Source organism: Xyrauchen texanus, chromosome 5 (assembly GCF_025860055.1).
Source record: "Xyrauchen texanus isolate HMW12.3.18 chromosome 5, RBS_HiC_50CHRs, whole genome shotgun sequence".
NCBI classification, from domain to species: domain Eukaryota; kingdom Metazoa; phylum Chordata; class Actinopteri; order Cypriniformes; family Catostomidae; genus Xyrauchen; species Xyrauchen texanus.
In genome coordinates, this window is record NC_068280.1 from 48117028 (window position 1) to 48130564 (window position 13537).

Sequence of the window (13537 nt, forward strand, 5' to 3'; positions counted from 1 at the left end):
TTCGTAAATGTTGTTTTCCCTCCCTGTCAGATTGAAATCTAATTCTCCACTGGGGCCTCCCTGGCAAAGATCAGAGAGCTTTTTCTCTTTCTTAGTAAGCTGGACTTTCAATTAAAGCTCAGCCGTGCCCACTTGAAGCTCGTAGACGATCAGTGTTTGAAGGGGGCACGTTTGGGGCCACAAAGAGTAATAGAGCTAATTCATCTCTAGAGGGAAGAAGCTGACAAATGATGGCGATCTAGAGGCATGCAACTGTACTCCTGTATTCCCGGATGGTTTTTGAGTCTAATGTCAGTTCCAGTTTAAAGGGTTTGGTGTGTTCGAATGTCTTTGTAGAGGGAGGCAGGTTATTCATTTACATTTATGCTTTTAGCAGATGCTGTTTCATAGCAAGGTCACTTACAAGACAACCTCATTTGGGCTACCAGTAAAACTTGTTTTGTAATGTCAGAAGAGTCACAGAGTTCACTCTCCCAGTTCAATACCAGAACATTTAAAGGAATAGTTCACCCAAAAATGTGAAACAGATCAATATTTATGTCCTTTTTTTTACGGAAATTTTCCCCAGTAGGTGGTCGAAAACAAAAGTAGAACTTTTGGGAGAGAAGAGCATTTAGGGGGTCTGTTTGAAAGTTATTATTTGAAGTACCACGTATACACCATGGTATTTGAATTCAAAAAAGTACCTTTAACAATAAAAAAACTAAACCTATTTGGACATGTACCATGGTAGTACAAAGGTATTCTGAAATGCTCTTTAGATGTATGAATTTCAGCACCATGGTATATCAAAGCACCATGGTATTACCATCTGATACCATCACAGCACTTTATTTTGTAAGGGAACCATGGTAGTACCATGGTACTTTTTGATCAGTGCAGAGACTTCTTGACTTCTTTAGCATTTAAACTTCCTTTCCCAAGTTTTCTTTCCAACACACAATGAACTGCTAATAAATACAGTTCTGACCTAAGTTTCTTGTTTTCCAATGACAATCCAGTTTTATAATTCAGTGTGTTCCTGTGCTTATTTACATCCAGAGCTGATTTCCTGCATGGCTAATAATGAATACACAGGAGAGCAGGAGTTCAGGCTGTCATAGTCTGAGCAGTGACTGCTGCTGTCACCAGCTCCATTGGAAACAGACGCATTCTACCCCCTCTACTGACCCAGATAAGGCCTTTCAACTGCTGGCCGAGGGGAGAGGTAGGCTGCTGTTCTGTTGCCCATAATCTGCTGAGTGAGCCAAAGACAGGCCTGAGCAGTGCTTGAGATAGGAAAGAGTATGGATGTGGTTAATGCATCAGTACCATTTGATAGACAGCAGAGAATTTACATTTGCTTGTAATGTATTGGTAATTTGTTTGATAATGCTTAAAGGAATAGTTCACCCCAAAATGAAAATTATGTCTTTAGTTAAGGCTGAACCAAGTACGCAAGTACGTGAATGCAGACGCTTCTAGCTACACAAGCTCGATTTTGTGTGTCATTGCATTCCAGAATTTTGCAGACCACAATTCATAACACAACGCAAGTACGTGTTGCATTCTCAACATTGACACAAGGGATGCTATAGTGGATATTAGCTGGATATTTACTGTCTGCTACTTTCATGGCAGAGCAACAGTTTGAAGAGAATATTGCTGAGCGATTAAGTAAAGTCAAAATATATTTAGAGCAACTTATCTGATTAAATAGCACATCAAGTTTAATGGTAGAGACTTTTGAAGGTAACTTTATCGCTCCCTTGAGTACTGTGGTTTGTTACCACAACAGTAAAGCAAGAACGCACGTCAAGCATGTTCTACCAGACCTCACATTGGCATCGCGTTTGCGGAACGCTTGAATCCATGTGCACGTTCTTGCATAAAATGGAAGCGCAGCGTAGTTTTAACGGGAAGACATCATTAGCTGGGTAACTCCTAGCCAATCGTGTGTAAGCCATTGCTTTATAAGTCTGCTCACAATCTATCACATTGCTGTTTCAGTGTGCTAACACGGCAACCTCCACCACCCCACCACCACCAGTTGAGCGCTGTCCCGCACAGGGGTAGGCTCCTCGCCCCTGCCTCCTATCTCCAGCAGGACATGACGGTTCCGGGTACAATTCCCTCGGACCGCCGGACGGGGCCTACGCCAAAGAGAGACATTACTTTCTGTTTTACATTTATCAAATAAATGGCATCTTAAACTTCACTCAAGTCTGCGTGTCTGCCCGATAGAAGTATGTTTCTTGCCTACGTGTCAAACCTGTAGACATTCTGTCTTTCGTGGAACATGAAATTAGTAATTTTAACAGAATGTCCTAGCTAGGTGCTGTTTCCATACTATGAATTTGAGTGGAAAATTAACTAAAAAGCACAATAAAATGTGCATCGAACAAGGTTTGACAACGTTAATGAATCGAATCATCAGTGGTACTCGCGTCTTGTTAATGACGTCAAACCTTTTGATGTGCTATATTTGAATCTATGCAAAAATAAAATGCTATTTCATGTCATCTTTAACAACATCTCACTCCATATTCTTTTGAGTAATTGGGTCCAAGACAGTAAATAATATGTAAGGAACTGTTGAAGTACTTAAAAGCAACACAGGATTTAGAACATCTATTATAGCTATTCATCTTTAATGCTCCATGCTCCAGTCCAGTAGGTGAAAAAAAATATATATATTTTTTGTAAATAACAATTTTCAGTCTGTTCCTCTAACAATCCTATTGTATGGCTTTAGAAGGCATACAAGGCACTTTTATGGTACATTTTTTTTTTTCCTTTTTGGAGCTTGACAGCACATGCATTGATTATATGAAATTAAAAAAACACTATGAAATATTCTTCTGAAATATTACTCTCATTATTTGTTTTGGAACAACATAATGGTAAGTTGAAGATGATCACATTTCCATTTTTAGTTGAATTTTTCCTTTGCTATTACAAAATGAACATTACAAATACCAATGCAGATCTGTATTATCTGGGAACCTGTTTGAGGTGTTAAGATAAATACTCAATGGAAAACATAATTAACCTTTCAATAGAATTTAATCAACTCATACAAAAAGCTTTTAAATATATAGGATCATATGGTAAAACCATGGTACTTTAGTATATACCATGATACTTTATGTTTAGCATATTGATATTGCATGGTATTTACATGTACCCCAAGCCCAAAGGTACTTTTCCATGGTAAAACTTAATTTGGAAAAATTGGAAAACTTAAACACAAATCCCATGTTTCAGTTCGTGAAGTTAAGTAAGCTGCATTTATGTCAGACCTATAATGAATTCATTTACAGGTAGTGAAAATACTGCAGGCTCTGCAGATAGCATATTGTTGTTTGGGAAGTTTTGAGATGGAAATCACCGGATGAGGTAAGGGAGATTTGAATTTCCGATTCTGAGGTCTTCCTAAACTATGAGTCAAAACTGCACGATAAAGGCTTTTGTTAAGTAACAAAATCTTTCCCCTACAAAACAAGAAACGGACAAAGATAAAGACACAGATGTCTGCTGAATGACAGAAATCCAGAACTGAAAAGAGAGGGGAAATTTCAGAAATTAGTTAATGCTACACAGGACCAAAAAAAAGGTAATAGTCAAATCTGCAGTGCAAGAGATATTCTCCTATTCAACATCTGACAAAATGTGGTACAATTAAGAGTCTGGCCCCTAAACCCTTATTATTCACAAGATAATCAAACCGCACATATACTGTACAATTCCTTTTTCTCCACTAACTACGCATACACTCCCTGTATGAGCCAGGAATATCTACAACAATAAACAGCAATATCTGCTACACAAATATTCTCAATATCCGGGAAGGCGGGCTCAAACAAACAGCTGTTGGAAGACTGATAAACATCCTCTGGCTCTTCTACTCATTTATGCAGGTACTAGACAAAGCAATATAAATATATTCAAGCATATGAAATGTTAAAAACAAAGCACCACCCACGGGAACATTTTATTGCTCGTAGTTGCTCTTGTATAGCTCAGAAGACTTAATGGACATTTTATAGATGAATAGGCATGTGATTCTGCTAATATTCCTTTGGAGACTTTAAATAAGACACAAATTAGACAATTGTTGTCTTACACTTAAGCATATAAAGCCATAAAATGAATGTGGATTGCATAGCTCTGATAAATGAAGAGCAGGACCTTGAAAAGCAGTCTCTATATCAAAGGTGGTTGGAGGGGAGGGGCTAAAAATAAAAGGGCTTGGTGACATCAGCAGAAAAAAAAAATCATTTTAGAGGTGGAGCAATTTTTTACATTTTGATGACAGATTACGAAGACAAACATAGAGTTCCAAATATTTTTTGCATTTTGTAAAATTGTCAAAATTGGTAAAAAAAAAAAAAAAAAATCGAAAAATCGACTTTTTTGAACTCTTAAATAGTTGGTCCGATTCACGCAACATTTAGCATTTATCATCTATAGACCCTCATGACAAAATGTTATCAAAATATAAAATATATATATATATATATATATATATATATATATATATATATATATATATATATGTATATATATATATATATATATATAATATTTGTATTTATTTTTCGAAAACTCAAAATGGTGAATGGAAATAAAATTGGAGACATATGTTCTGTTTCACTTATCTTTGTAAATCTGAAAATATCATACCTAAAAAGTAACGAGTACTTAGTGATGAAATTACTTTGCCCCTGACATATCTGTTCTTTCAAATTTGGCAATTTGGCCATTTTCTCTACCTTCCCAAACAGCTTGAATCCCTATAATTGCCACATACAGATATATATTTATTTTTAATAATGAGCACTAATGAATCACTCACTATAAAAATCAGCAACATGTATGTAGAAAGTAAATGAGTTTGAATTTGATTTCATGTTGAATTTCAGCAAAAGTCTCCATTTGCATATTGACGCTGACTACCACCCCTGGTCATGGGTTTGAATCCAGGGTGTGCTGAGTGACTCCAGCCAGGTCTTCTAAGCATATTGGCCCGGTTGCTAGGGAGGGTAGAGTCGCATGAGTTAACCTCCTTGTGGTCAAGATTAAGGGGTTCTCGCTGTCAATGGGGGCGCGTGGTAAGTTGTGCTTGGATCGCGGAGGGTTGCTTGAGCTTCCACATGCTGTGAGTCTCCATGGTGTCATGCACAACAAGCCACATGATAAGATGTATGGAGTGACAGTTTCAGAAGCGGAGGCAGCTGAGACTTGTCTTCTGACACACGAATTGAGATGAGTTACCACGCCACCACAGGACCTACTAAGTAGTGGGAATTGGGCATTCTAAAATTGGGAGCCTCCATTTGCTCTCCATGTCATGTAATTGCTTTCTAGGACCAATATTTGAGATATTTAATAGACATTAAAGAATTTAATTTGTCATCTTTATTTCCTAAGGGCACATCTTCAAATGAGGCCACAAACTGCCATACAGATATGAGGTAACACAAACTATTATATCAGTTGCTAACAAGTATTTTTGCAGAATCAAACTGAACAAGCTAGCGTCTGATCATGGAGCCCCATCATTCGACAAAGTGCCAAGCCAAAAGTATCTTCTGGAGAACATGACAGAAAGCAGAATGATTCGGGGTGGCAGAAACGCACCTCAGATCTAGTTAAAGCAGTCTTGGTGGCAGTTGTCATAGCAACAGAGGTGGGCGGCAGAGCTGTCACAGTCCCATTAGTGGAGGTGATGAGTGTATGGCACGTGGGCATGCGTTGAAGTGTTGCACTGCAATAATAAGGCATCATATGCTGTATGATATGTCACATTTACAAAACCTAAAATAAGTCCCAACATCAAATAATTTTTGGACATGTCCGAGAAATTACTTTCAGCACGGAACAAAAAATTAAATAACAGGTTTATGTGGGAGGAAAAATGGGGGAATGTTATAGAACAGCACACAGAAAAAGCAGAAATTATAAGTATAAAAATTATACTTGAGAGATCAAATCACCAATGAGATTCTATAGAATGTATCATGTTTTTACTAAAGTAACCATAGTTCAATTATTTTATTCAACTAGTTTAACCACTCTAAACGTAAAATAAGCATGCTATTACAACAGTATTTGCAAGTGAATTCTCACGTTCCTTTCCGGTTAAATCACAAAGCAAAATGCAATCAGATGTGTACACATCCAGTGACGTACAGATGCTTTATTTTGTTTTGAAATAAAAAAAGTTATGTTAGGGAGGATTAGAATCCAGGTGAAAACTTCACAATGAGACCTAGCAAACATCCTGGCTATTACTTACTGATCTATGTATTAATCCACTGACTAACAAAATCCCAGTACTGACAGAATTAGATGAATTAATCAAGTAATCAAATTAATTTTGTGAAATATTTAATGCAGTGCTTTAATTGGCCATCAATAATGAATATTTATCAAAACCGTAAAATATTATTTGTCAATATCTGCAAATAATCAAATTAATATTCATGAGTTTTGCTACTTCATGACATCACAACACCCCCCTCCCACACTGTCCCCACCATTTTATTTTGAGGTAACTCAAAACTTATTGTGAGGGAACGCAAACTATTTCGAGGGAACACAAACCTTATTTTTAGGAACACAAAATGTGTTGTGAAGAAACACAAAACTTATTTCGAGGGAACGCAAAATGAATGTGTGGGAACGCAAACTATTTCGAGGGAATGCAAACTTATTGTGAGAGAATGCAAACTATTTCGAGGGAACACATCTTATTTTTAGGAACACTAAATGTATTGTGAAGGAATGCAAACTATTTCAAAGAAATGCAAACCTTATTGTGAGGGAATGCAAACTATTTCGAGGGAACACATCTTATTTTGAGGAACACAAAATGTATTGTGAAGGAACGTAAACTATTTCAAAGGAACACAAAACTTATTTCGAGGGAACACAAAACTTAATGTGTGGGAACGCAAAGTATTCGAGGGAATGCAAAACTTAATGTGTGGGAACGAAAACTATTTCAAGGGAATGCAAAACTTAATGTGTGGGAACGCAAACTATTTAGGGGGAACACAAAATTTGTTGTGAAGGAACACAAAACTTATTTTGAGGGTATGCAAAATTTATGTGTGGGAATGCAAACTATTTCGAGGGAACACAAACCTTATTTTGAGGAACACAAAATGTGTTGTGAAGGAACACTAAACTTATTTTGAGGAACGCAAAATTAATGTGTGGGAACGCAAACTATTTCGAGGGAATGCAAAACTTATTGCGAGGGTACGCAAACTATTTAGAGGGAACACAAACCTTATTTTTAGGAACACAAAATGTGTTGTGAAGAAACACAAAACTTATTTCGAGGGAACGCAAAATGAATGTGTGGGAACGCAAATTATTTCGAGGGAATGCAAACTTATTGTGAGGGAATGCAAACTATTTCGAGGGAACACAAACCTTATTTTGAGGAACACAAAATGTGTTGTGAAGAAACACAAAACTTATTTCGAGGGAACGCAAAATGAATGTGTGGGAACGCAAACTATTTCGAGGGAATGCAAACTTATTGTGAGGGAATGCAAACTATTTCGGGGGAACACATCTTATTTTGAGGAACACAAAATGTATTGTGAAGGAACGTAAACTATTTCAAAGGAACACAAAACTTATTTCGAGGGAACACAAAACTTAATGTGTGGGAACGCAAAGTATTCGAGGGAATGCAAAACTTAATGTGTGGGAACGCAAACTATTTCAAGGGAATGCAAAACTTAATGTGTGGGAACGCAAACTATTTAGGGGGAACACAAAATTTGTTGTGAAGGAACACAAAACTTATTTTGAGGGTATGCAAAATTTATGTGTGGGAACGCAAACTTTTTGGAGGGAATGCAAAACTTATTGTGAGGGAATGCAAACTATTTCGAGGGAACACAAACCTTATTTTGAGGAACACAAAATGTGTTGTGAAGGAACACTAAACTTATTTTGAGGAACGCAAAATTAATGTGTGGGAACGCAAACTATTTCGAGGGAATGCAAAACTTATTGCGAGGGTACGCAAACTATTTAGAGGGAACACAAACCTTATTTTTAGGAACACAAAATGTGTTGTGAAGAAACACAAAACTTATTTCGAGGGAACGCAAAATGAATGTGTGGGAACGCAAACTATTTCGAGGGAATGCAAACTTATTGTGAGGGAATGCAAACTATTTCGAGGGAACACAAACATTATTTTTAGGAACACAAAATGTGTTGTGAAGAAACACAAAACTTATTTCGAGGGAACGCAAAATGAATGTGTGGGAACGCAAACTATTTCGAGGGAATGCAAACTTATTGTGAGGGAATGCAAACTATTTCGGGGGAACACATCTTATTTTTAGGAACACTAAATGTATTGTGAAGGAATGCAAACTATTTCAAAGAAATGCATACCTTATTGTGAGGGAATACAAGACTTATTGTGAAGGAACGTAAACTGTTTCAAAGGAATGCAAACCTTATTGTAAGGGAACGGCAACTATTTTGAAGGAACGCAAAATGTATTGTAAGGGAACACATTTCGAGGGAATCTATAACTTATTGTGAGGGATCGCATGTACTCATGTTTGCCAAGATCAAATGACGGAGATTTTAACATAACCTCATATTTTTTCATAAAATTCTTCCAGGACGAAATTGAGCCATCCTATCCACATTCACTTTATAGTTCTATACTCTTATTGTATATCAACAATTGTGTTATGTCTATTTTCATTCATCCTAAGGAATTTTAGAATATAACTGGGGACTGAAATTGGAAAGAGAAACCTCAGAGAAAAAACATTTAGTTTTTTTGTTTGTGTTGGAATAGGGTCTCATATGAGGAAATTAAGAGGTTTAGTTACAGAAAATTGATTCATGTTACTTTACCAAAATCCAAAATCTTCTGATCTGAAGATGTATTATGACAAATTCAATGGACTGAATGTTTTGACATTGACTAATGAATATGGCTTAATGTTGTTGTTCAAAATGGCGACAAATTACCCTACAGCAAAACCCATTCACGCCAAACAATGTTCAACACTGAAGGCAAATAAATGACACAGTCATAATCAAAATCAAACCAATGCTTTCTATAGCCACTCATAAGACCAGAAATGTGAAAAAAACTGAAGCCTAACTGTGAGTCTATCACTAGATGTCAAGTCTGACTTGTATTTCCATCGCTCCAAACGTCCTACTCACAGATCTAGCTCAAGACAGTTGGCGATCATATTACCGTCATGTCACAGCACACAGTGATGATGGATGGCCATTGTTGGTACTGTAACGTTCATGCACATTATTCATCAGCACGAGTGAGGAACCACTACTCCAAACAGAGATCATCTTGCACATATGGGGCCACCATTGGGAGGAATGGATATTGAGGATCTCTGAGAAGAACTGTTTTCTCATGAGTCAAACCAATGGTATGACTTGTTTTGGTGTTGAGTTCATGCGGTTATAGTGGTATCATGGTTCAATAGTCGTGGGTTAAGGTTAAAAGGTTGAGATCAGGGGTTTTTCAAGTAGTGTTCTAATCTTTAAATAAACATTAATAATGATATATTTGTAAGTAATTTCTGCAATTTCAAAGCGGATGTGACAGGTCTACCTGTTTGCAATGCTGGCCGGACAATATAATTGCAATTAGTAGTGAATGAGGCAACTTGAAACAATTCTGTGAAGACAACACCTTGCAAATGCAAGTCCAATGCTTCACCATCACCCCAAGCTGTGTGAATATGTACATTATTTGAGTGTTGAACATACTAATGCCAGCAGCAAGTTGCAACACATCTTGTGCATTTGAAATGTCACATTTATTTGAAAAGCGGCGAATGGAATTTTCAAAACTTCCAACCCTTCTGCCGGCAGGTCATCCCCGCATTCCTGAATCTGGGAGGGGACAGGGGGAGGGAAACAACAATAATTAAAAACACAGGGGGTACTCCCTGTAACAGTGCCGTACCCCCCAAAAACCAAAGTACAATTTAAAAGAGACCAAAAGGCCAATGCGTAGCGGCAGTGGGAGAGAGAGAAGAAAAAAAACACTTACTCACCGGTTCTCTGATACGCCGTAGCTTGGTCCTCGGCCACTCCTCCACCCCCTAGCGGATGACAGCCGCGCCTCCTCGGGTGGATCGGAGGCAGTCCACCGGCATTTTTGGTGGACGGTAAGGGTCCCCCCTGCCCCTGGCAGCGGTAACCACTCTAGACAGTTGTTTGGGAGCTCCTCCTCCCCTCGCGGTCGGCGGCCGTTCCTCCGCTTCGAGGTGGCCGGGCTCCTCCGTTCTCCGGCGGATGGCCAGGGCTGCTCCTTTGGGGTGGATGGTAGTGGCGAGAACTCCACTACGGCGCATCCCTCCTCCTTCCTGGATTTCGGCACCAGTGTAAAGGGATTAATGGAAAGGAGGAGGCAAGAATCGGCTTGACAATATAAATAATATTTTAATGAAGAACTTAAACAAAAAGACAAACACACAAAGGTGTCGGAAAGCTGCACATAAATCTCTCTCTATCTCTCGCACTGCAGCCTCCAGTCAGCCTTTATCCCTCTCGGAGGCTTGATTAGCCAGATTAGGGGCTGGATGTGCAGCATCATGACCCGGCCCTGCCCTCCCCCCAGTCACAAGGAGATTTCTTGGAGAAGAAGTACACTACCCAGGCTCCAGCAGAGAAAGACCACAATCCACCAGACAGAGAACTGCGGCCAACAAAGCACATCAAACAATTCCAGCAGCGAACGCCCAATTCTATGATGCACTGTGAATGATGCAATTGAATCAGTTCCCCTACACCCTCAAACTGCATATTGAGCAATTCATTAGGAACACTATGGTCCTAATAATGAGCCTAATGTGATCTTCTGCTGTTGTAGCCCATCCACCTCAAGGTTCGACGTGTTGTGCATTCTGAGATGCTATTCTGCTCAGTAAAATTGTATAGAGTAGTTATCTGAGTTACCATAGCCTTTCTGTCAGCTTGAACCAGTCTGGCCATTCTTGTTGACCTCTCTCGTCAACAAGGCTTTTCCGTCCACAGGACTTTCGCTCACTGGATGTTTTTTTTTTTGTGTTTTTTTTGCACCATTCTGAGTAAATACTAGAGACTGTTGTGTGTGAAAATTCCAGGGGATCAGCAGTTACAGAAATACTCAAACCAGCCCGTCTGGTACCAACAATCATGCCACGGTCCAAATCACTGAGATCAAATTTTTCCGATGGTTGACATCTGCATGATTTTATGAATTGCACTGCTGCCACATGATATGCTGATTAGATAATCGCATGAATAAGTAGGTGTACAGTTGTTCCTAATAAAGTGCTCATTGAGTGTGTATTTTGCAGTAAACTTGAAACATTGTTTCTATAATTATAATCAACAACCTAAAATCGATAGATTTATACATTTTTTATGTTTTTTTATTCGATTACGTCATTCACAGTTCTTCATGGGATTGTAGTTCGTGCCCTCGTGAAAGACGGTAAGCACCCAGGCTTGTACCTCTGTTTTTTTTGTGGAAAATTACTTCCAGAACCTAGATGGCTGAAAAAGGCGGTGGGCACTGTTGCACTCTATTGTTCTTACGTAAGGGCCTTATATCCATGAACTGCATTAAGACAGTGTTTCAACAGTAATCACCATTGCCATACAAATGAATTGGGAGAATTGAGTCAAAGTGACACCTACCTTTTGCTGGCAGGCGGTCAGTTCATTAAGTGACAAGCTATTTCCTCACAAAAGCAGTTTATTCAGCATTATCAGAATTATCTTCATTTTCTGAATTCTCCTGTCAGTCACTGATAAATAGAGGAGAGGTTGACTGAGTGTAGAACAGTCCTTTTTGTGTTTGGTAGGAAAAGCTTGACACAAGCGAGATCTTATCCTATATTGCTGTATGGAATGCTTAACTTCTATAAAGGTTTGTCTGGTCTTGCCAAGGAACATTAAGCTGTGTCGTCTTTCCTTAGTAATAGATGTTTTTGTTGTTGTTTATCTTATCTGAGGTTGCTGCTGTTGACAGCAGTTTATACAGTCTTGAAAATGTCTTCATAGCTGTGTGTGTTCTGCCATCAGCTGGTCAAAGGGAGCTCTACAGTCAATATTCACAATAATCCAGATCACCATATAGAAATCTAATACATGGCCATATATGAATATACAGTTTATAAATAAAATATAGTTTATATATTTGAGCATATACAATACTCATAGGCGGAAATCGCGGAGTCGGGGTCAGCCCCCATCTGAGGGTTGCCCCCAAAATATCATTAAAATATGTGTATTGTAAATAATATAATGATATATTCTTAAAATAATTGTTTAAGAAATAAAATCATACAAATGCAAACGGGGCAACAACAAAAAAACCCTTGGTGTCCCCTTCAAAAATTGCTCTTGAGAATTGTTATGTTTATTGTCCCCCCCAACAATTTTATGAAATTTTCGCCCCCGACAATTCTGTGCACAATCATAGGCACATTAGATGTTTCATGATCTTTAGATGATCTTCTGCTTTTGTGTGTCAATAGGAAATATCCATTTTAGATTTTCAAACATTCCTTTTGGAAATAGAATAGAATATAAGTAGAGCAAAACTGTGCACAAGAGTATCAAGAAAATTGGTGCCGTTTCATCGAGTGGTCACACCAAATGTTCATTTAGTTTTGTATGTTTACTGCACTTTATATGAAGTTAAAGGAATAGTTCACCCAAACGTGACAATTTTCTCATCATTTACTGACATCCCTTATGCCATCCCGGATGTGTATGACTTCTTTCTTCAGCAGAACACAAATTACGTTTTTTAGAAGAATACAGTATTCCAGCTCCAGGCTCCATACAATGCAAGTGAATGGGTGCCAATATTTTGAAGCTCTAAAATCACATATGTCCGCATATAAGTAATCCAATGACTCCAGTGATTAAATCAATGTGTTCAGAAGCAATCTGATAATTGTGAGTGAGAAACACTTCAATATTTTAGTCATTTTTTACTATAAATTCTCCTCCCTGCTCAGTTAATCTCCACTTTAACTTTCACATTCTTCTTCTTGTGTTTTTGTTGATTCACAGTCTTCATACATACACCGCCTAATGGGCAGAGAGGGGTATTTCTAGCAAAAAATTTACTTTAATATTTATGTTTCTCACCCACACCTGTCATATCATGTCTGAAGATATGGATTACTTTTATGATGCCTTTATGAGCTTTTTGTGGAGTACCAAAAATTGTGGCACACATTCACTTGCATTGTATGGACCTACAGAGCTGAAATATTCTTTTGAAAATCTTAGTTTGTCTCTGCAAAAGAAAGAAAGTCATACACATCTGGGATGGAATGAGGGTGAGTAAAATTTCATTTTTGGGTGAACTATTACTTTAAGTGATAAATAAAAATGGTATTATATTTGAAAACATCCTCACTATAAAACATTTTTCACAACTGCCGAAAACTATTCCTTAAAACTGTAAATATTAGTATTTGAGAGAATATATGTTACATCCTTTATGTGAAAACTGTATTATTTT